The following is a 26015-nucleotide window of genomic DNA, read 5'->3' as shown; positions in this document are numbered from 1 at the left end:
CTTTCCCCAGCTGCCGACAACAACCCACGTCAACATGACAATGATACCTGTTTTGCCAAAACTCACTTTATAGTCACCCTTTCTTGACTTCAATGAAAATAAATACTTGTTTTATAAAAAGTAAAATAAAGACCTCTTTCTTGACCTCATATTTAACTGTTGACAGCACTGTAACAGTAAAACTTGCAATTTCAAACCTACATTGTTTATAAATGTAACTATTAAATTCTAACATTTTTCTAACATTTAAATTCTCTCTAAATATTTTACTTGTCGAAATATTATTATTTTAAGCAATATTAGTAGTTGTAGTTTCAAAACAGCTTCAAAACTGGACCTTTAATCTAGGGGTGTTGTGGGGGGGGCACATCCTTACCCCACGCCCCCATTCCATCTGGATTCGCCCCTGCTTTGGCGTTTGAGCACAAAGAATGGATAACATTTATTTATGCAGAAAACATGACCAGATTTGCAGATAAGAAAGTTTTACTGCGTTTTCACATCATGTGGTCCTCAGAAAAAGAGTTTAGGTGCATTTGAGTGGAAAATAGTTAGTTGTTTATGCGTCTCTGTATCTGCTCGTTTTAGCGAGCAGATACAGAGCGGCTCAGCTCAGAATTCTAAATAAAGGAGGAAAAAGCATAAAAATGTCTTCGTAAAGCTCAGTGCAGGTGTGCTGTTGTCACCGCGCTTTACGATGGTAAGGATGAGTCGTAGCTGCTGCAGAAAACCGCAGATGAAAGCTCACAGCTCACTTAAAGGTGGCAGTGCAGTCCAACCCCGACCCCCTGCCCACAGTCCAAGTTTAATGCTGCTATCGACCCACAATGCAAAAATAATAGTAACGCACAGTGACTTGGAGAAGTAACTTTAATCTGATTACTGATTTGGAAAGATTAACGCGTTAGATTACTCGTTACTAAAAAAAGTGGTTTAGATTAGAGTAACGCGTTACTAAGTAACGTGTTACCGGCATCACTGCTGCTCAGTGGTGGACCATCGCAGTCCTTCAGCTGATCAATAGACAACACGTCTAATTCACTTACTCTGGTCACCAACACTGCTCTTTGTATTTGTGTGTGTGTGTGTGTGTGTGTGTGTGTGTGTGTGTGTGTGTGTGTGTGTGTGGTGTGGTGTGTGTGTGTGTGTGTGTGTGTGTGTGTGTGTGTGGTGTGTTTCTCAAATCAGAACTTGAGTTTCACCACAGTCACAAAATGTATAGTGTATGTGTGTAGAAACCATTTTGGTTGTGCTGATATGGCAGAAATTAATGTCTGGGTCACAGAATCAGGTGGCACCGGAGCTAATGGGCCATGCCTCTGTGTGTGTGTGTGTGTGTTTGTGTGTGTATGTCTGTCTCTGCCCCCTCCCAGCTCTGCTTTGTCCAGGTTTGAACCGTGCTCTGAAACACGGAGCCGTGTGATGACAGTCCGATCGGCAGGGGACAATGCACTGTAATTTGTGAGGGGCCTTGCAGCGAGTGGAATGATGGGTAATTAAGAGGAAGACAGGAGAGACACGGCGGGGGCTCAGTGATGGGCAACAGCCCATTGGCTGTGTGTCCTGACAAGTCAACAAAACCTTCTCTGGTTCTCCCATAACTACTGGTCCCCCACGCTGTCTCACAAAAACTGGATCTGCTGTCCCAACTGTGATGACTGATGAGTGTGTAAGATGTTCACAAATATATAAATAAATAAACTGCTACAGTTAACTACCAAATACTACTATCTACATATTGCATTTGGCGGTATTAAACATGAACATAAGGCAAAGGGCATTTTTGGTTGGAATCCTATCTCACTGGGTGTTCAATTAATGTATCATGGTTACGACAGTCATCCACATCTTGCGGCCTCTCCAGAGTGGTGCCCCAAAGCTTGGTGATGGGAGCCCAGTACTCCACTTCCCTGGGTTCAATTATCTGGTCATTATTCTGGCCAGATGACTGCATGGTCTTCACATAGATCTTGGATTGTCTCTCAGATATTTTTGGATAAATGAACACCACCTCACCAAAATCTTTTGAATCCTGGACTGATGGGCTCCCACTGGGCAAGAGGTGAGGTATGTCACACTTTATAATAATAATAATAATAATAATAATAATAATAATAATAATAATAATAATAATAATAATAATAATAATAACCATCCCTGGTTCTCAAGACCAGGCACCAAAGTGGCTCTACTCTACTCTTTTCTACTCTCCTATTTTACTCTTCCTTTTTAGATATTTAGATATACCTTTGTATACTAGCATAGTTCCACCTTAGAATTGGAATATAATATATAAGATATACCTTACTGAATTTTCATATATAGAAATACTTGCCTGCATAAGATCATTCTGGTATTGAGTACTGTGTTGCGAGGTTGGGACGACAATTGTCGAAAATATGCAGATGACATTATTATTTACTATTCAGTATGAAGTATGAATTGGTTTATTTATTTGACAGGAATGATATATTTTAATTTCTTTTTGCTAGCAAATCATTCATTTTCACCCGTAACTGAAATACATAGTCACTTTCTGCAGGTGTTAGTCAACTAGGGCATATCTTATGTGCATGAAACATCGAGTCTCTTTTGTGAGCTGTCTCTGTATGATGGGAAGAACAGGCTGCCTCACCTGAAACACCACTGGGGGCTCCGATAACTTCAGTGCACATGACGATTTGGTGTCAATTTTCCAGTAGGTCTTTGACTCAGGTCCTCACAGCAGGTCAATGTTGTATTGTGGCCAGCTCACTGCCAGGTGGGAAATTTGTTCAGGTTGTATTTGAAATACTACAACGTCATTATAGAGGGCAACCTCAAACTTCAATGCTGCTGTTCAACAGTAACACAAAAAGCTGCTCAACAAAAACAAACAGTACAAATACACAAGACATCAGTAAACGCTTCACTATGGTACACAGCAAATTTTGCAGAGTAAAATTTACTCTGCCGCAAAACATTTGGTCCCAGTCTAAATAGAGTAAAATACTCTCTATTACAGAGTGAAATCATCTCCACCATCTTGTCAAATCAAGTGTTTCTACTCATCTAAGTGTAAAATCACTTGATTAGCACTGTGAAAGAGTATATTTAAGTGTATTTGGACTGGGACCAAATGCTATCCCAGCAGAGTAATTTTACTCTGCAAGATTTACTGTGTAGATCTACAGTATATCTGTCCCCTTTGTGGTGTATATACAATACCTGTTTCTATACTTGAGGTCATTGTTATGACAACCCCTTGTGTTCTATTTGTGGGATGAGGTATGCTTCACATTTGGGTGGTATCAAACAGCATAACTACATCAGAACCAGTTCTGTTCCTGTTGGAGATTATACTCTTATCCAGTAAGCGAAATCGGCACATTACGTGAAGGCAACAAGCATCTCCTCAAGATGGCAGGATGTGAAACCAGAACAAGTAAGTCTCTGCAGCTGCTCCCGTATTTTCACTCTGGGCCACCACAGCAGATCCGAGCTGGATCTGCATCTTGATTTGGTATGTTTTACGCCGGATGCCCTTTGTGATGCAACTCCATATTACAATCACAAATGGGCAGAGATGGACTTGAACCAGGAACCTTCCACACTGGAAACAAGCGCGCCGAGCACCTAACCATTTGACTACCACCCCTGTATGACATCAAGCCAGAGTAAATCCATTAATTATTTTACTGAAATTATTTTCCATTTGTATTTTTATTTCTTAATATTTCTTATTACTTTGTAGTTTCACTACTGTGAATAAAGTGTATTGATTGCAAACTAATGTTTAATTTCATTTGTACATTTAATTGTTTACATACAGCTTGATCATCATCTGATCTGATCTTGGTGTGCTAATGCTTTGCAAATTATTTATTTGTGACATCATATGTGATGCTTTGAGGTCACCACATTTGATTCATTCTGTCCATGTTTAATGCACTTTGCCATAACCTTGTGTTTGACTTTTCATGGTCACCGAAGGCCAAAAGGTGATGTGTTTTATAAAAAGGTGATATGTGACTTCATATTAGTCTTTCATGGTAACCAAAAATGTTTCTGTGGCAGTTCCTCAAAATGGCCATTTTAAATATACTATATAAGCATTAGGTCAACATTTTGATTTTGCCTTGCAACCTTGACTTTAAAAGATCTTTCTCAAAATAAAAATGGCTTCATCCGAGGCTGACCCTTTAGCATTCCACCAAGTTTAGTTCAGATCATATCAAAACTCTTCTTACTCTGAGTTATTTTGTTCACATATGGATGCACAGGATGTAAAACAACATCCTTGCATGCATGTGAGTGTTAAACAAACAAAAGAAAAAACTCAGCAGACTTGTTCAGGAATCATTACTGGTGGCTTTAGACTGATGTTTGAAGGTTTGCATGAAGGTACAAGGCAATCTTCAAAGAAAACCTCACAGTACACCATGTTGATTACTCAGGCTGTTTTTACGGTTATGACTGAGGTGACTCATGATCAGGTGCAGTACTGGACTGATGCCCTTCATGGGACATCAGATTTCCCAACTTCATAGCAGTAAAGGCATGGTGTTTGTGTTATTCGTTCTTCCCCTAAAGGTAAGTGGTCACTGGTATTTGTTTTCTTCTCTGTTCTGTCTGTGTACGATACCTTGAAAAAACGTTAACAGATTTGGTATCAAGTAGTTCCTGGGTCAGGGTAGAGCCGAATAAATTTTCAAACAGGATTGTTTTTAATGAATATGTGACCATTCCCCTATTGACATACATGTTATTTGAGCTCTGGGGAAACAGTGATCTAACTGGCACCACAGCTCTGTTCAGGACAGATAATCAGTGGACTATTGGGCCTTGGCAGAGGGATATACTCTGTGAATGACATCTAGCTTTCTGTATTTCTATAGCATATACTTTGAGCAATAGTCAGTCTTTCTGTTACCCTACCAGGTCCTTTGGGCAATTTCCACCAAATTTTGTGAATGGTGACGAATCCCAGAATTACCCCTATTTTACAGTGCATTCAGAAAGTATTCACAGGCACATCAATATATTTAACCTAATGTCATCTATTTTTTTTAATTAATCTAAGAAATCTTAGGCTGCAAATGGAGAGCAAAGGTGGTTGTCTTTGAATAAGTGTCGCCACCATGTTGTACAGGGACTTTGAATTATGCTTGTTTTTGTTCATCAAATCAGAGTAGTAGGCCCATTTTGTAGCCAATATTGTAGAATAGCATTACTGGCTAGAATAACATCACACCACGCAAGGTGGAATACTTCTAGTTTTGAACTACACCATTTTCTTTGTAGACCTCCAGACTTATGCTTGAGGCACATAAGTAATCACTGAACCAAGGCGAATGTTTGTTTGTTTTTTTTGGGGGGGGGGGGGGGGGCACTGGCATGGTTTTAATGTAGGTGGAGAAATCGTGTCCAGCGTGGTCATGAGCACTGAGTTTAACCTGTCCACAAGACTGTCTACTGAATGGTCATGTTTTGAAAGTGACGATATTATATCAGGCAGACTGGCTCCAGGTTCAGTTGTAGCTGAGGAGATGATGTGGTCGCCGTGATAATAAGTAAGTGTCTCATTCTAGTGGACAAGGCAAAGAGACTGGAAACTTAATGAGTGATCTGAAATCACTGACGCAAGAGACACAATTTCAGTATTTGTGACAGTTACATCACAAACGAATACCAAATCCAGGATATTCCACCAATGTGAGTGAACTCTGAATGCATTGCTGGAATCCCAATACATCTAAAATGTCCATGAATGTTTTACAGAGGAGGTCCGAATAGTAGGCCAATCTTCACGCAAAACATCATGTCCAATACTGTTCTGGTGGTGACTTGCGTGGCCATGGAGTTGCGGAGCATAAACAGGCCTTATGTTTTACTATTCTTGCATAATTATCTTGTTTTGGGAGTAGTAATAGTGTGGTTAGGGTTAGGCATAGCTAACCAATTGTCCATTTTTGAGGCATCTTGGAGCTGACCTCTAATGACCTACAGGGGTCAATGAAGAATTACACAGGGGTCAAATTTTAAATGTGCCAATGATATTGAAAGGTATACTATGTTATTTGTCAGATCATAAAGATTCCAAAAAGGTATAGTTTGAACTATCTTTGAATGAATGTTATGGGGTAAAACTGAAAAAAATGGTGAGTGACAAAGGTCAATTTCAGTTTGTACAGGGGTCAAAGTTAAAGTTGCTCCAGTTTTAGTAACAAGTGATGCAAATTATTGGTTGAGCTAATAGGATTAATGAATGGAATAGTTTTGGCTGTGTTGAATGCGTGGCCTCCAAAGTGAAGGTCGAACAATGTTGACATCCATTGGAGTTGTCAGGTTTTGGGTTTGTGCACTGTTTTACTGTACTTTTTGTTTCATTTTTGTGTGCTGTCAGTTCGTTCTGCTTGGGTTCTTTCTATCTGTCTCTTGGTGGTGGGCGTTTCCCTCTGTCTCACCACACCCCGGTTCTGGTCACGTCCCCCCACGTCCTTGATTTTCAACTCATCACCTGGGTGATGTAAAGTCCTTCACCAGATCGATGCACCTTAAGCCTTCTTTCCAGCCCTTTCTTGTGTCTTTGCCTTGCTTCGTTTTGCTCATTGGTTTTTGACCATCTGCTTGCCTTCCTCGACCACGCCTCTAGCCCCGATGATTTTTTGTACTTCTGCTCCTGTCTGACTGCCTTACCGTGTACCAACCTCTGCCAAAAAGTAAAGCTGTAAAAATAGGCTTTAAGTCTTGACCTTAAAAATGTCCACGGACTCCGACTGCCTCACAGTCGCAGGAAGACCGTTCCACAGAGCGGGTGCACAATAAGAAAAAGCTCTTTGACCCGCTGACATAGGAAACCTGTAAAGCCTACTTTTAGTACACAAAAAATTCACAGGAGGTATAGATAAGGAATCGGATCGATAAGCGGAATCGATAATGGTATCGATCTCGATAAAATCTTATTGATACCCATCCCTATTCAGGTCTGTGATGACCTGGTCATCAAGTCTGATCAGGTCCGCTGATCAGGAAGCAGCTGCTCGGCACTTTCAACATTTAAAGAGACAGCCCTCTAGTCATTCATGGCAGCATTACCACAGCCAGTCCACTCATCAGCATTCTGTACACAATGAAAATGGTCCACCAAGATAAAAATTAAAATAAAAAAATAAAATAATGTTAAATTACTCTGTTTCTGACGCACACCACACAGTGCAGTACCGACCCAAACCACTGGGTGGAAAACAGGGCTGTCGGCATATGTTGGTTAATCGTCAAGGTGTGACAGCTGCATTAATTTATTAGATGTAAGACAGCGTGCGCCAGAGTTTTTAATATGGCAGGCATACGCTGGCTAAATCGTCAAGGTGGGACAGGGCCTTAAGGTTTTTGTGTAACTTTTTGCTTGTCTCAATTAAAAAAATAATACCAAAAAGACCGAGGAGATCTCACAGGAATTCAGTGGAAGTCGACACTGAAACAGGAAATGCCAAATCTTGAGTCAACAATGAAACCAGGAACACTACAGTGAGAGGCAGAGCGCACCTTGACAGCTCATGAGATCAGCCCGTGGCTGTTTGGTGTGTAAATTACATGAAATGTGTTAGCCATGCTAATGCTCCCCAGAACAATTTACTGAAAAAAGTTCTGAAGGAACTAAATGAGATGGTGAGGACTTTCCAGGCATGTGAAAGGCAAATAAAGAAAAATTGCTTAAAACTGGCAGGGAGTTAAGAGGACAGTAGATGGGGGGTCTGGGGCAAAGCCTCCCAGCAAGCTGAAGGGTGTGTTAGCCATGCTAATGCTCCCCAGAACAATTTACTTAAATAGTCTGGAGTACCTAAAGAGATTGTGAGGACCTTCCAGGCATGTGAGAGGCAAATAAAGAAAAATGCTTAAAATGGAGGTGTTAAGAGGGCTGTAGTTGGGGGGAGGGGTCTAAGCTGAAGGGTTTTAGCCATACTCATGCTACCCGAACCATTTACAGTAAAAAGTTCTAAAGGACCTAAATGAGATTGTGAAGAGCTTTGCTCGTTCTTCAATCAATCAATCAATCAACTTTTTTCTTGTATAGCGCCAAATCACAACAAACAGTTGCCCCAAGGCGCTCCACATTGCAAGGCAAGGCCATACAATAATTATGAAACACAGTCTACGTCTAAAGCAACATAACCAAGGGATGGTCCAGGGTCACCCGATCCAGCCCTAACTATAAGCCTTAGCGAAAAGGAAAATTTTAAGCCTAATCTTAAAAGTAGAGTATCTGTCTCCCTGATCTGAATTGGGAGCTGGTTCCACAGGAGAGGAGCCTGAAAGCTGAAGGCTCTGCCTCCCATTCTACTCTTACAAACCCTAGGAACTACAAGTAAGCCCGCAGTCTGAGAGCGAAGCGCTCTAATGGGGTAATATGGTACTACGAGGTCCCTAAGATAAGATGGGACCTGATTATTCAAAACCTTATAAGTAAGAAGAAGAATTTTAAATTCTATTCTAGCATTAACAGGAAGCCAATGAAGGGAGGCCAACACGGGTGAGATATGCTCTCTCCTGCTAGTCCCCGTCAGTACTCTAGCTGCAGCATTCTGAACCAACTGAAGGCTTTTTAGGGAACTTTTAGGACAACCTGATAATAATGAATTACAATAGTCCAGCCTAGAGGAAACAAATGCATGAATTAGTTTTTCAGCATCACTCTGAGACAAGACCTTTCTGATTTTAGAGATATTGCGTAAATGCAAAAAGGCAGTCCTACATATTTGTTTAATATGCGCTTTGAATGACATATCCTGATCAAAAATAACTCCAAGATTTCTCACAGTATTACTAGAGATCAGGGAAATGCCATCCAGAGTAACGATCTGGTTAGACACCATGCTTCTAAGATTTGTGGGGCCAAGTACAATAACTTCAGTTTTATCTGAGTTTAAAAGCAGGAAATTAGAGGTCATCCATGACTTTATGTCTGTAAGACAATCCTGCAGTTTAGCTAATTGGTGCGTATCCTCTGGCTTCATGGATAGATAAAGCTGGGTATCATCTGCGTAACAATGAAAATTTAAGCAATACCGTCTAATAATACTGCCCAAGGGAAGCATGTATAAAGTGAATAAAATTGGTCCTAGCACAGAACCTTGTGGAACTCCATAATTAACTTTAGTCTGTGAAGAAGATTCCCCATTTACATGAACAAACTGTAATCTATTAGACAAATATGATTCAAACCACCGCAGCGCAATGCCTTTAATACCTATGACATGCTCTAATCTCTGTAATAAAATTTTATGGTCAACAGTATCAAAAGCAGCACTGAGGTCCAACAGAACAAGCACAGAGATAAGTCCACTGTCCGAAGCCATAAGAAGATCATTTGTAACCTTCACTAATGCTGTTTCTGTACTATGATGAATTCTAAAACCTGACTGAAATCTTCAAATAGACCATTCCTCTGCAGGTGATCAGTTAGCTGTTTTACAACTACCCTCTCAAGAATCTTTGAGAGAAAAGGAAGGTTGGAGATTGGCCTATAATTAGCTAAGATAGCTGGGTCAAGTGATGGCTTTTTAAGTAATGGTTTAATTACTGCCACCTTAAAGGCCTGTGGTACATAACCAACTAACAAAGATAGATTGATCATATTTAAGATTGAAGCATTAAATAATGGTAGGACTTCCTTGAGCAGCCTGGCAGGAATGGGGTCTAATAAGCATGTTGATGGTTTGGATGAAGTAACTAATGAAAATAACTCAGACAGAACAATCGGAGAGAAAGAGTCTAACCAAATACCGGCATCACTGAAAGCAGCCAAAGATAACGATACATCTTTGGGATGGTTATGAGTAATTTTTTCTCTAATAGTCAAATTTTGTTAGCAAAGAAAGTCATGAAGTCATTACTAGTTAAAGTTAATGGAATACTCAGCTCAATAGAGCTCTGACTCTTTGTCAGCCTGGCTACAGTGCTGAAAAGAACCTGGGGTTGTTCTTATTTTCTTCAATTAGATGAGTAGAAAGATGTCCTAGCTTCACGAAGGGCTTTCTTATAGAGCAACAAACTCTTTTTCCAGGCTAAGTGAAGATCTTCTAAATTAGTGAGACGCCATTTCCTCTCCAACTTACGGGTTATCTGCTTTAAGCTACGAGTTTGTGAGTTATACCACGGAGTCAGACACTTCTGATTTAAAGCTCTCTTTTTCAGAGGAGCTACAGCATCCAAAGTTGTCTTCAATGAGGATGTAAAACTATTGACAAGATACTCTAACTCCCTTACAGAGTTTAGGTAGCTACTCTGCTCTGTGTTGGTATATGACATTAGAGAACATAAAGAAGGAATCATATCCTTAAACCTAGTTACAGCGCTTTCTGAAAGACTTCTAGTGTAATGAAACTTATTCCCCACTGCAGGAGTCCATCAGGGTAAATGTAAATGTTATTAAAAAATGATCAGACAAAGGGAGTTTTCAGGGAATACTGTTAAGTCTTCTATTTCCATACCATAAGTCAGAACAAGATCTAAAATATGATTAAAGTGGTGAGGGGTGGACTCATTTACTTTTTGAGCAAGCCGATAGAGTCTATAATAGATTAAATGCAGTGTTGAGCTGTCATTCTCAGCATCTGTGTGGATGTTAAAATCGCCCACTATAATTATCTTATCTGAGCTAAGCACTAAGTCAGACAAAAGGTCTGAAAAATTCACAGAGAAAACTCACAGATAACGACCAAGGTGGACGATAGATAATAACAAATAAAAACTGGTTTTTTGGGACTGCCAAATTTGGATGACAAGACTAAGAGACAGAGCTTTCAAATGAATTAAAGCTCTGTCTAGGTTTTTGATTAATTAATAAGCTGGAATGGGAAGATTGCTGCATAATCCTCCGCCCCGGCCCGTGCTACGAGCATTCTGACAGTTTAGTGGACTCGGGGGTGTTGACTCATTTAAACTAACATATTCATCCTGCTGTAACCACGTTCTGTTAGGCAGAATAAATCAATACGTTGATCAATTATATCATTTACCAACAGGGACTTAGAAGAAAGAGACCTAATGTTTAATAGACCACATTTAACTGTTTTAGTCTGTGGTGCAATTGAAGGTGCTATATATTTTTTCTTTTTGAATTTTTATGCTTAAATAGATTTTTGCTAGTTATTGGTGGTCTGGAGCAGGCACCGTCTCTACGGGGATGGGGTAATAGGGGATGGCAGGGGGAGAGAAGCTGCAGAGAGGTGTATAAGACCACAGCTCCTGCCTCCTGGTCCCAACGCTAGACAGTCACAGTTTGGAGGATCCCAAAAAATTGGCCAGATTTTCTAGAAATGAGAGCTGCTCCCTCTAAAGTGGGATGGATGCCGTCTCTCCTAACAAGACCAGGTTTTCCCCAGAAGCTTTGCCAATTATCAATGAAGCCCACCTCATTTTTGGACACCACTCAGACAGCCAGCAATTCAAGGAGAACATGCGGCTAAACATGTCACTCCCGGTCTGATTGGGGAGGGGCCCAGAGAAAACAACAGAGTCCGACATTGTTTTTGCAAAGTTACACACCGATTCAATGTTAATTTTAGTGACCTCCGATTGGCGTAACCGAGTGTCATTACTGCCGACGTGAATTACAATCTTACCAACTTTCCGCTTAGCCTTAGCCAGCAATTTCAAATGTTCATTCGATGTCGCCTGCTCTGGCCCCCGGAAGACAATTGACAATGGTTGCTGGTGTCGCTAATTCACATTTCTCAAAACAGAGTCGCCAATAACCAGAGTTTGATCCTCGGCGAGTGTATCGTCGAGTGGGGAAAAACGGTTAGAGATTGTGAACGGGTTGACGGTGTACACTGGGGTTTCTGTTATAGGGCTACGCTTCCTCTCACAGTCACCCAGTCAGCCTGCCTTCCCGACTGCCGGGGTCGCCAGGGGGGAACTAACGGCGGCTAAGCTACCTTGGTCCGCACCGACTACAGGGGCCTGGCTAGCTGTAGAATTTTCCACGGTGCGGAGCCGAGGCCTCCAATTCGCCCAGCCTGGCCTCCAAAGCTACGAATAAGCTGCACTTATTACAATGTACCATTACTGCTAAAAGAGGCCGAGGATAACTAAACATTCACACCCAGAGCAGAAAAGTACGGGAGAGACAGGAGAAGCCGCCATGCTAAAACGGCTAAGAGCTAGTAGCTACGCTAAGCTAGCGGATTCCCAAACAGGGAATCCGACACTAGACAGGCTGTGGAGCAGCACAGGTAACGCACGACAACAGTGCTAAAAAAAAATAAAAATCCACTAGACAGGCTGTGGAGCAGCACAGGTAACGCACAACAACAGTGCTAAAAAATAAAATAAATAAAAATAAAAATCCACTGGACAGGCTGTGGAGCAGCACAGGCAACGCACGACAACAGTGCTAAAACAAAATAAAAATCCACTAGACAGGCTGTGGAGCAGCACAGGTAACGCACGACAACAGTGCTAAAATAAAATAAAAATCCACTAGACAGGCTGTGGAGCAGCACAGGTAACACACAACAACAGTGCTAAAAAAAAAAAAAAATAAAAATAAAATCCACTGGACAGGCTGTGGAGCAGCACAGGCAACGCACGACAACAGTGCTATAACAAAATAAAAATCCACTAGACAGGCTGTGGAGCAGCACAGGTAACGCACGACAACAGTGCTAAAACAAAATAAAATCCACTAGACAGGCTGTGGAGCAGCACAGGTAACGCACGACAACAATGCTAAAACAAAATAAAAATCCACTAGACAGGCTGTGGAGCAGCACAGGTAACGCACGACAACAGTGCTAAAACAAAATAAAAATCCACTAGACAGGCTGTGGAGCAGCACAGGTAACGTACGACAACAGTGCTAAAACAAAATAAAAATCCACTAGACAGGCTGTGGAGCAGCACAGGTAACGCACAACAACAGTGCTAAAACAAAATATGTCAGCGACATATGCATATTACTGGGATGGGAGATGGCATGATTGGGTCTGTGGTGCTTATTGTGTGTTGTTGTACATTTTCTCTTTGATGCCCGACACACATGTCCTGTCAGACAGACGTGACATTCAGATCGCCTGCCGCATGTCCACATGAACTGACGGTCCATTTCTCCAGTCAGTCACAAAAGCAATATATGTTTTTATATATTTCCACGTGAGGACAGCAAGGACACATGCGTGTGTGTCCGTCAAACACAATACGTGTTCTGCAGGGGTGACATCCAGGACCAGAGATGTCTCAACAGCTGTCAGCAGCCAGCCATGCCCCCATCCATTCAGTGCACAACCAAGGTGTCACTCTGTGATCAGATGAGAGGTGCCTCACCTGTGGTGGGGGAGCGAACCAGACGCATGCACGTGTTGGGATGGGGAGCGTGCGAAACACACGCACACATGTTGCGGGGGGAGCCGACACTCTGGCATGCCACATGTGCACTCAGCGACTCTGCAGTCATGGGCATGTAGACAAATTTTACCGCCAGCTTGAAAGTGAGCATCTGCTGACTGTTTTGTGCTAATTGTGCGAATGGCCACACATTGTCTAAGTGCCACGAGCAGTGTTAGATGTTCATGTGTATCACCTGGAATTTGGCCGACACCTGCCGTGAGAGGGTTCTATGGGCTCTGACAGCCACACTCTGTCTTTCAGCCACTGGTGTGCGCAAATAGTTGTAGCAACAGGTGTAGCGTTGAAGGCAGCTACAATGTTACACTGATTGCATACGATTCCTGCTTTATGCACAATTCACGTGCAATTTGATCACATTCATAATATGTGTAAAGGGACCCTAAAGGAATATTTTATTGTAAATGTATTATATTTCTAGGCTTCAAGAATAAATTTATAATTATGCTACATTTCAAACTGTAGCATTAGGATAAGTTCAACATAATTCTGATTTGTAATTTATGTTGGATTTTCATAATAAATTGTTTCAAAACAATGAAATATTCAATCAATTCAGGAAAACCTAAGTTTAATGAGAGCAGATTACCTTCATGTTTTTTGCAGTTCTGGACCACTCATAGATTTTAGTCGTACCTGCTAAAACCTAGAATACAAAATTAGTGAAAACTTGAACGCACATTTCCGAAAAAATTGTTGTGCAAGTAGTTCTTGCAAGAGACCCGATATGTTGTGTTTTACTGCTTGAAATTCAAGTTGTCTGACTGTCTCAGTGGATTTTGCTGCTGTTTATTTTAAAAGCACAATGAAAATTCTGTGTACAATATTTGTATCTTCAGGGTTTTTTTTAATGCCTTTAAACATTCATATGTCATTGGAATGCGGCTCTTGAAAAAAAAAAGAAAAAGAAAAGGCTGTGGTGGAAATCCAATACATATGAAAAGAGGCACTTAACCTTCCAGAAAAATCTCAAGCATTTTCTCTTCCCGCTGCATTTCTACTTTTCCTCCCCGAACCGTTTCATTTGATCGAGCATTACTACAGGGACCTCAACCGCAAGACCAAAGCCTCAAGGTACCCAATACACAGGATCTGTTCCCACCGACCTAAAAACCCATATCAAGCCACGTCTGCCCATCTCTCCCTTACATTTCCGTCACAGTCTGTAAATCACCGACGCTCAGCCCCGGCCCATTAAATAAACGTGCTGGACTCGCTGACTAATTGATGGCGTCACAATTTGAGCTGGTTCATAGTGGCGCTAAATTGAAAACAGGAAGGAAACCGGTGGGGGGGAGTCAGTAGTAACCACAGGGAGGAAAGAGTTGTGAGGAGGTGCAGGGAGGGCTACAGAGGAAGAGGTTTTGTAGATAGAAATTGAGGGAGGCAAAGAGAGGGATGGACAGAGGAAGAGAACAATGGATGGTTGAGGAAAAATAACAGAATGGAAAGACGTGAGAGGAAAGATCATGACAAATATACTGTAGACGAGGACAGAAGGAGAGATAGACAGGCTGATGGAGGGGAGGAGAGGGAGCAGTTGCGGGGGAGAAGGAGGTGTCTTTGATCTCAGTGCATGTCTGCCATGCTGTTTTCCTTCAAGTCTTCCTGGTAAGTTTCAGTAGACACCAGCAGGTCCACTCTCAGGAATCAGGCACTAATGGATCAGTTAAAGGGGCAGTTTCTTTATGACCAGGATAAGTGTTATCATCTGGGGTTAAAGACACTGACCACAGAGCAAACTCCTGCCAGATAGCGGCTCCTCTGGGGGATTACAGTAGACCCTTTGCCCGAGTCAGGAGCCAGTTGGGAGAAAGTGGTTCTCTTCCTTTGTTTTGTTTTGTTTCATTTATTTCACTTACATCTCTCTCACTTCAACATCGTCCCTCCACTTTTTCCTCACCCTTACTCCCGCCTGCAGACACTCATGGGGGAATACCTTTCTAAAGGTCCCAGAATACTGTTTGAAACCAATTGTCAGTTTCTAGAGACAGAAAGCGGAGGAAGGATTCCAGAGGCTGAGGTGACCTCTTTCATACGGCGCTTTATCGGCAGGACCTGTCAGAGCCGAGTGCTTCCAATATGGAGCAGGGCCCGTCAGATAAGGATCACAAAGACACAGACGTGGCACCTGAAGTCATCATTCCCTGCCAGTGTTTTTGTTTAACGAGCAGTCCGTAGGCTGGATTGACAGCTCGTAGACTCCCTCTAATTGAATGTGATAGATTCAGTCATTAAGTTAATTGGCACCTGGTTTGGATCGTGACCTGTCACACTCAGTCTGAGAGTTTATGTCATAATTTTTGATAGTCCATTACAATAGTTTTTCCATGTGCATTTTTCCATGAACAAAACGGACCTTTCATTTGAGTCTTTTCATCACATCATAGCAATCATCACATCATGCTCTTCTATTGTGTTTCTGCAAGAATGTTAACAATTGTATTTCTCATTTAGTGTTTGTGGCCCACAATATTCCTCAGCGCAATAACAGCAAGGTATTGTTTTCTTCTTTTCACTGGCAAGTGTGTGTGTATGTGTGCGTGCGTGTGTGTGTGTGTGTGTGTGTGTGTGTGTGTGTGTGTGTGTGTGTGTGTGTGTGTGTATCTCATCAACCAAGAAGTCGAAATGGATCAAACTGAGTTTGAATATAACTTGGACAGATATCTAAAGGTGATTACATTTTGGAGCAGTTACGTCAAAGGTCAAGGAAAACATTTTTTCTTTGTATATCTCAACAACCAAGAAGCCAGGATGGATGAACAAAAGCATATACTGATTCACAAAAAATTAGTGATGACATCGTACAGTGCATCTGGAAAGCACCCACAGCACTTCACGTTTTCCACATTTTGTTATGTTATAGCCTTTTTCCAAAATGGCTTAAATTAATTTTCCCCTCAAAATTCTCCTCACAACACCCCATAATGACAACAAGAAAAAAGTTTTTTTAATTTATGAAAAATAAAATACTAAGAAATCCCATGTACATAAGTACATAAGTATTCACACCCTTTACTCAATACTTTGTTGATACACCCTTTGGCCTTCAGATGCCTTTTGGCAAACTCCAGGTGAGCTGCCATGTGCCTTTTACTATGAGTGGCAACTTTATAGATGACTGATTGGTGGATTTTTTCAGAAATGGTTGTCTAAGAAAATCCCTTGAGGACAGATGTCTCCTTGTGTGTGTCCTTACTGAAGATGAAGTCATCGTTTGCCTCTGTCGCTTGTATCCAATGTGATCATAGGGTTATAACAGCCCAGTCTCACATTTTTGTCATGCTCCCGTTATGAAATTATTAAAATTTATTGACAGCTTTTTTAAGTCACTATTACTAACCCGACCCTACCCCAAAACCCTAACCTTAACCATAAGCTAACCCTACTTCTTCCCCTAACTCTACCCCCCCCCCCACCACCACCACCACCACCACTCATTTTGAATTTCGTGACAATATCACGGACCAATAGATTAATGTATATTCTTGTTGTTTAATCACAACATGCGGTGAGACTGGGTTGGGTACTTAGAAATGTGTGTAAATATACACACAGTCAAATCATCAAATCAATTTTATTTATATAGCACCAAATCACAACAAACAGTTGCCCGAAGGCGCTTTATATTGTAAGGCAAGGCCATACTAATTACGTAAAAACCCCAACGGTCAAAACGACCCCCTGTGAGCAAGCACTTGGCGACAGTGGGAAGGAAAAACTCCCTTTAACAGGAAGAAACCTCCAGCAGAACCAGGCTCAGGGAGGGGCAGTCTTCTGCTGGGACTGGTTGGGGCTGAGGGAGAGAACCAGGAAAAAGACATGCTGTGGAGGGGAGCAGAGATCAATCACTAATGATTAAATGCAGAGTGGTGCATACAGAGCAAAAAGAGAAAGAAATACTCAGTGCATCATGGGAACCCCCCAGCAGTCTAAGTCTATAGCAGCATAACTAAGGATGGTTCAGGGTCACCTGATCCAGCCCTAACTATAAGCTTTAGCAAAAAGGAAAGTTTAAGCCTAATCTTAAAAGTAGAGAGGGTGTCTGTCTCCCTGATCTGAATTGGAAGCTGGTTCCACAGGAGAGGAGCTGAAAGCTGAAGGCTCTTCCTCCCATTCTACTCTTACAAACCCTAGGAACTACAGTAAGCCTGCAGTCTGAGAGTGAAGCGCTCTATTGGGGTGCACACCAATTAGCTAAACTGCAGGATTGTCTTACAGACATAAAGACATGGACAGTGTTGCCAGTTACTTGAAAAAGTAATCCAACTGATTACTGATTACTCCTTGAAAAAGTAACTTAGTTACTTACGATTACTCAATTGTAAAAGTAACTAAGTTAGATTACTAGTTACTTTTTTAGTTACTTTCCCCAGCTGCCGACAACAACCCACGTCAACATGACAATGATACCTGTTTTGCCAAAACTCACTTTATAGTCACCCTTTCTGACTTCAATGAAACAAATACTTGTTTTATAAAAAGTAAATAAAGACCTCTTTCTTGACCTCATATTTAACTGTTGAGAGCACTGTAACAGTAAAACTTGCAATTTCAAACCTACATTGTTTATAAATGTAACTATTAAATTCTAACATTTTTCTAACATTTAAATTCTCTAAACATTTTACTTGCCGAAATTATTATTATTTTAAGCAGTATTAGTAAAAAAGTAGTAAAAAAACGGCTTCAAAACTGGACCTTTAATCTAGGGGTGTTTTTTGGGGGGGGGGGCACATCCTTGCCCCACGCCCCATTCCATCTGGATTCGCCCCTGCTTTGGCGTTTGAGCACAAAGAATGGATAACATTTATTTATACAGAAAACAGGACCAGATTTACAGGTAAGAAAGTTTTATTGCGTTTTCACATCATGGTCCTCAGAAAGAGAGTTTAGGTGCATTTGAGTGGAAAATAGTGTTAGTTGTTGACACGTCGCGGAGGATCAGCTGTTTTTAACGAGACGATACGGAGCGACGCAGCTCAGAATTCTAAATAAAGGAGGGAAAAAAGTATAAAAATGTCTTTGTAAAGCTCAGTGCAGGTGTGCTGATCACCGCGCTTTAAGAGGTGAGGACGAGTCGAGCAGCTGCAAAAAAACGCGGATGAAAAGCTCACAGCTCACTGAAAGTGGGCAGTTCAGTCAAACCCCGACCTCCTGCCCACAGACCAAGTTTAATGCTGCTGTTGACCCACAATGAAAAATAATAGTAACGCACAGTGACATGGAGAAGTAACTTTAATCTGATTACTGATTTGGAAAGATTAACGCGTTAGATTACTCGTTACTAAAAAAGTGGTCAGATTAGAGTAACGCGTTACCGGCATCACTGGACATGGATGACCTCTAATTTCCTGCTTTTAAACTCAGATAAATCTGAAGTTATTGTACTTGGCCCCACAAATCTTAGAAACATGGTGTCTAACCAGATCCTTACTCTGGATGGCATTACCCTGACCTCTTGTAATACTGTGAGAAGTCTTGGAGTCATTTTTGATCAGGATATGTCATTCAAAGCGCATATTAAACAAATATGTAGGACTGCTTTTTTGCATTTACGCAATATCTCTAAAATCAGAAAGGTCTTGTCTCAGAGTGATGCTGAAAAACTAATTCATGCATTTATTTCCTCTAGGCTGGACTATTGTAATTCATTATTATCAGGTTGTCCTAAAAGTTCCCTAAAAAGCCTTCAGTTAATTCAAAATGCTGCAGCTAGAGTACTGACAGGGACTAGAAGGAGAGAGCATATCTCACCCATATTGGCCTCTCTTCATTGGCTTCCTGTTAATTCTAGAATAGAATTTAAAATTCTTCTTCTTACTTATAAGGTTTTGAATAATCAGGTCCCATCTTCTTAGGGACCTCGTAGTACCATATCACCCCAATAGAGCGCTTCGCTCTCAGACTGCAGGCTTACTTGTAGTTCCTAGGGTTTTTAAGAGTAGAATGGGAGGCAGAGCCTTCAGCTTTCAGGCTCCTCTCCTGTGGAACCAGCTCCCAATTCAGATCAGGGAGACAGACACCCTCTCTACTTTTAAGATTAGGCTTAAAACTTTCCTTTTTGCTAAAGCTTATAGTTAGGGCTGGATCAGGTGACCCTGAACCATCCCTTAGTTATGCTGCTATAGACGTAGACTGCTGGGGGGTTCCCATGATGCATTGTTTCTTTCTCTTTTTGCTCTGTATGCACCACTCTGCATTTAATCATTAGTGATCGATCTCTGCTCCCCTCCACAGCATGTCTTTTTCCTGGTTCTCTCCCTCAGCCCCAACCAGTCCCAGCAGAAGACTGCCCCTCCCTGAGCCTGGTTCTGCTGGAGGTTTCTTCTGTTAAAAGGGAGTTTTTCCTTCCCACTGTAGCCAAGTGCTTGCTCACAGGGGGTCGTTTTGACCGTTGGGGTTTTACATAATTATTGTATGGCCTTGCCTTACAATATAAAGCGCCTTGGGGCAACTGTTTGTTGTGATTTGGCGCTATATAAAAAAAAGATTGATTGATTGATGATACGACTGTGTTTTGTAGTGAGGATCACTTGGGGCAGACCTTGGACATGATGGAGAAGGAGTTACAGAAGTTTAAACAATGGTTTGATTCAAACAACTTATCACTCCACTTTGATAAGACAAAGTGTATCATATTTGGAAACAAGTCCAGGAGTTCTTGCAGAAATCTATTATTAAGTGATATTGAAATTGAAACTGTAACTGATACATTTCTTGGTGTTGTTATTGATGCTAAACTGAGCTGGAAAACACATATTAATTTGTTAAATCGAAAATGTCAAAAGCCATTGCAATTCTGCATAAAGCACAAGATTTCATTTCCCAACACTCTTTCATTATTTTATATCATTCATTGCTCATTCCATATATGACCTTCTGCATTGAGGTGTGGGGAAATACATATAAAACTAATGCTAAGCCACTACCAATAAATGATAGGACTGTAGCTCCCCCAGCCACCGTGCAACCAAGTGCTGGAACTTATGACTGGTAGAGTAAAAGACAAAAGTGCATTATCCAATCACTTTATCCAATCACAGCCACAGAAGCATGTAACTCTTTAGAGCTGTGGGTGAGTTGGGTGTCTTGGCAGCTTCTCTCACTTGCCTTCTACTTCTGGGTTTATATAGCAGCTGTGGGTTAATTTTAGCTCAGTTCAAAACACTGATTTGTGTTATTTGTTTGTTAGTCATTATAATGTACTAATAGGTTGAACCAGGTTTTCTTGATAGCTTGTGGACAAAACAGTCTATTAAAATGATCCAGACAGACCGGATGTATCCTCCACTCTAATGAGAGACTATTTTGCCACAAAAAAAAAAAAATAGTCTTATCATCTAAATGTTAAAAGAATAGAATAGAGCCTCTATTTTAATTGTACATACATATTTTTCAATTCAATTTCAATGCATTTTCATTTATTTAGCACCAAATCACAATAAAGTTGCCTCAAGGTGCTTCACACAAGTAAGATCTAACCTTACCAACCCCCAGAGCAACAGTGGTAAGGAAATCAAAATTATTATTATTATCAAAATTATTATTATAAAGTAGTATAAGCAGTGTTGCCACAGTTACTTTGAAAAAGTAATCCAATTACTGATTACTGATTACTCCTTGAAAAAGTAACTTAGTTACTTTACTGATTACTCAATTGTAAAAGTAACTAAGTTAGATTACTAGTTACTTTTTTAGTTACTTTCCCCAGCTGCCGACAACAACCCACGTCAACATGACAATGATACCTGTTTTGCCAAAACTCACTTTATAGTCACCCTTTCTTGACTTCAATGAAAATAAATACTTGTTTTATAAAAAGTAAAATAAAGACCTCTTTCTTGACCTCATATTTAACTGTTGACAGCACTGTAACAGTAAAACTTGCAATTTCAAACCTACATTGTTTATAAATGTAACTATTAAATTCTAACATTTTTCTAACATTTAAATTCTCTCTAAATATTTTACTTGTCGAAATTATTATTATTTTAAGCAATATTAGTAGTTGTAGTTTCAAAACAGCTTCAAAACTGGACCTTTAATCTAGGGGTGTTGTGGGGGGGGCACATCCTTACCCCACGCCCCCATTCCATCTGGATTCGCCCCTGCTTTGGCGTTTGAGCACAAAGAATGGATAACATTTATTTATGCAGAAAACATGACCAGATTTGCAGATAAGAAAGTTTTACTGCGTTTTCACATCATGTGGTCCTCAGAAAAAGAGTTTAGGTGCATTTGAGTGGAAAATAGTTAGTTGTTTATGCGTCTCTGTATCTGCTCGTTTTAGCGAGCAGATACAGAGCGGCTCAGCTCAGAATTCTAAATAAAGGAGAAAAAGCATAAAAATGTCTTCGTAAAGCTCAGTGCAGGTGTGCTGTTGTCACCGCGCTTTACGAGGTAAGGATGAGTCGTAGCTGCTGCAGAAAACCGCAGATGAAAGCTCACAGCTCACTTAAAGGTGGCAGTGCAGTCCAACCCCGACCCCCTGCCCACAGTCCAAGTTTAATGCTGCTATCGACCCACAATGCAAAAATAATAGTAACGCACAGTGACTTGGAGAAGTAACTTTAATCTGATTACTGATTTGGAAAGATTAACGCGTTAGATTACTCGTTACTAAAAAAAGTGGTTAGATTAGAGTAACGCGTTACTAAGTAACGTGTTACCGGCATCACTGCTGCTCAGTGGTGGACCATCGCAGTCCTTCAGCTGATCAATAGACAACACGTCTAATTCACTTACTCTGGTCACCAACACTGCTCTTTGTATTTGTGTGTGTGTGTGTGTGTGTGTGTGTGTGTGTGGTGTGTGTGTGTGTGTGTGTGTGTGTGTGTGTGTGTGTGTGTGTGTGTGTGTGTGTGTGTTTCTCAAATCAGAACTTGAGTTTCACCACAGTCACAAAATGTATAGTGTATGTGTGTAGAACCATTTGGTTGTGCTGATATGGCAGAAATTAATGTCTGGGTCACAGAATCAGGTGGCACCGGAGCTAATGGGCCATGCCTCTGTGTGTGTGTGTGTGTGTTTGTGTGTGTATGTCTGTCTCTGCCCCCTCCCAGCTCTGCTTTGTCCAGGTTGAACCGTGCTCTGAAACACGGAGCCGTGTGATGACAGTCCGATCGGCAGGGGACAATGCACTGTAATTTGTGAGGGGCCTTGCAGCGAGTGGAATGATGGGTAATTAAGAGGAAGACAGGAGAGACACGGCGGGGGCTCAGTGATGGGCAACAGCCCATTGGCTGTGTGTCCTGACAAGTCAACAAAACCTTCTCTGGTTCTCCCATAACTACTGGTCCCCCACGCTGTCTCACAAAAACTGGATCTGCTGTCCCAACTGTGATGACTGATGAGTGTATAAGATGTTCACAAATATATAAATAAATAAACTGCTACAGTTAACTACCGAATACTACTATCTACATATTGCATTTGGCGGTATTAAACATGAACATAAGGCAAAGGGCATTTTGGTTGGAATCCTATCTCACTGGGTGTTCAATTAATGTATCATGGTTACGACAGTCATCCACATCTTGCGGCCTCTCCAGAGTGGTGCCCCAAAGCTTGGTGATGGGAGCCCAGTACTCCACTTCCCTGGGTTCAATTATCTGGTCATCATTCTGGCCAGATGACTGCATGGTCTTCACATAGATCTTGGATTGTCTCTCAGATATTTTTGGATAAATGAACACCACCTCACCAAAATCTTTTGAATCCTGGACTGATGGGCTCCCACTGGGCAAGAGGTGAGGTATGTCACACTTTATAATAATAATAATATATAATAATAATAATAATAAAAATAATATAATAACCATCCCTGGTTCTCAAGACCAGGCACCAAAGTGGCTCTACTCTACTCTTTTCTACTCTCCTATTTTACTCTTCCTTTTTAGATATTTAGATATACCTTTGTATACTAGCATAGTTCCACCTTAGAATTGGAATATAATATATAAGATATACCTTACTGAATTTTCATATATAGAAATACTTGCCTGCATAAGATCATTCTGGTATTGAGTACTGTGTTGCGAGGTTGGGACGACAATTGTCGAAAATATGCAGATGACATTATTATTTACTATTCAGTATGAAGTATGAATTGGTTTATTTATTTGACAGGAATGATATATTTTAATTTCTTTTTGCTAGCAAATCATTCATTTTCATCCGTAACTGAAATACATAGTCACTTTCTGCAGGTGTTAGTCAACTAGGGCATATCTTATGTGCATGAAACATCGAGTCTCTTTTGTGAGCTGTCCTGTATGATGGGAAGAACAGGCTGCCTCACCTGAAACACCACTGGGGGCTCCGATAACTTCAGTGCACATGACGATTTGGTGTCAATTTTCCAGTAGGTCTTTGACTCAGGTCCTCACCAGCAGGTCAATGTTGTATTGTGGCCAGCTCACTGCCAGGTGGAAATTTGTTCAGGTTGTATTTGAAATACTACAACGTCATTATAGAGGGCAACTCAAAACTTCAATGCTGCTGTTCAACAGTAACACAAAAAGCTGCTCAACAAAAACAAACAGTACAAATACACAAGACCAGTAAACGCTTCACTATGGTACACAGCAAATTTTGCAGAGTAAAATTTACTCTGCCGGCAAAACATTTGGTCCCAGTCTAAATAGAGTAAAATACTCTCTATTACAGAGTGAAATCAGCTCCACCATCTTGTCAAATCAAGTGTTTCTACTCATCTAAGTGTAAAATCAACTTGATTTAGCACTGTGACAGAGTATATTTAAGTGTATTGGACTGGGACCAAATGCTATCCCAGCAGAGTAAATTTTACTCTGCAAGATTTACTGTGTAGATCTACAGTATATCTGTCACTTTGTGGTGTATATACAATACCTGTTTCTATACTTGAGGTCATTGTTATGACAACCCCTTGTGTTCTATTTGTGGGATGAGGTATTGCTTCACATTTGGTGGTATCAAACAGCATAACTACATCAGAACCAGTTCTGTTCCTGTTGGAGATTATACTCTTATCCAGTAAGCGAAATCGGCACATTACGTGAAGGCAACAAGCATCTCCTCAAGATGGCAGGATGTGAAACCAGAACAAGTAAGTCTCTGCAGCTGCTCCCGTATTTTCACTCTGGGCCACCACAGCAGATCCGAGCTGGATCTGCATCTTGATTTGGTATGTTTTACGCCGGATGCCCTTTGTGATGCAACTCCATATTACAATCACAAATGGGCAGAGATGGACTTGAACCAGGAACCTTCCACACTGGAAACAAGCGCGCCGAGCACCTAACCATTTGACTACCACCCCTGTATGACATCAAGCCAGAGTAAATCCATTAATTATTTTACTGAAATTATTTTCCATTTGTATTTTTATTTCTTAATATTTCTTATTACTTTGTAGTTTCACTACTGTGAATAAAGTGTATTGATTGCAAACTAATGTTTAATTTCATTTGTACATTTAATTGTTTACATACAGCTTGATCATCTGATCTGATCTTGTGTGCTAATGCTTTGCAAATTATTTATTTGTGACATCATATGTGATGCTTTGAGGTCACCACATTTGATTCATTCTGTCCATGTTTAATGCACTTTGCCATAACCTTGTGTTTGACTTTTCATGGTCACCGAAGGCCAAAAGGTGATGTGTTTTATAAAAAGGTGATATGTGACTTCATATTATCTTTCATGGTAACCAAAATGTTTCTGTGGCAGTTCCTCAAAATGGCCATTTTAAATATACTATATAAGCATTAGGTCAACATTTTGATTTTGCCTTGCAACCTTGACTTTAAAAGATCTTTCTCAAAATAAAAATGGCTTCATCCGAGGCTGACCCTTTAGCATTCCACCAAGTTTAGTTCAGATCATATCAAAACTCTTCTTACTCTGAGTTATTTTGTTCACATATGGATGCACAGGATGTAAAACAACATCCTTGCATGCATGTGAGTGTTAAACAAACAAAAGAAAAAACTCAGCAGACTTGTTCAGGAATCATTACTGGTGGCTTTAGACTGATGTTTGAAGGTTTGCATGAAGGTACAAGGCAATCTTCAAAGAAAACCTCACAGTACACCATGTTGATTACTCAGGCTGTTTTTACGGTTATGACTGAGGTGACTCATGATCAGGTGCAGTACTGGACTGATGCCTTCATGGGACATCAGATTTCCCAACTTCATAGCAGTAAAGGCATGGTGTTTGTGTTATTCGTTCTTCCCCTAAAGGTAAGTGGTCACTGGTATTTGTTTTCTTCTCTGTTCTGTCTGTGTACGATACCTTGAAAAAACGTTAACAGATTTGGTATCAAGTAGTTCCTGGGTCAGGGTAGAGCCGAATAAATTTTCAAACAGGATTGTTTTTAATGAATATTGTGACCATTCCCCTATTGACATACATGTTATTTGAGCTCTGGGGAAACAGTGATCTAACTGGCACCACAGCTCTGTTCAGGACAGATAATCAGTGGACTATTGGGCCTTGGCAGAGGGATATACTCTGTGAATGACATCTAGCTTTCTGTATTTCTATAGCATATACTTTGAGCAATAGTCAGTCTTTCTGTTACCCTACCAGGTCCTTTGGGCAATTTCCACCAAATTTTTGTGAATGGTGACGAA

At 40.8% G+C, this 26015-nt stretch overlaps 1 long non-coding RNA gene across 1 annotated transcript; it reads left to right on the top strand.

Moving 5' to 3' along the window:
• Positions 1 to 5961: 5961 nt before the first annotated feature.
• LOC117526771 lies at positions 5962 to 25065 on the top strand. The gene is made up of 3 exons (XR_004565347.1): positions 5962 to 6319; positions 18527 to 18530; positions 25054 to 25065. It is a non-coding gene; the product is annotated as an uncharacterized LOC117526771 (long non-coding RNA).
• Positions 25066 to 26015: the final 950 nt, after the last annotated feature.

This window comes from Thalassophryne amazonica, chromosome 15, assembly GCF_902500255.1.
Source record: "Thalassophryne amazonica chromosome 15, fThaAma1.1, whole genome shotgun sequence".
NCBI classification, from domain to species: Eukaryota; Metazoa; Chordata; class Actinopteri; order Batrachoidiformes; family Batrachoididae; genus Thalassophryne; species Thalassophryne amazonica.
The sequence above is the reverse complement of the archived record's forward strand: the minus strand, read 5'-3'. Positions and strand labels throughout refer to the sequence as shown.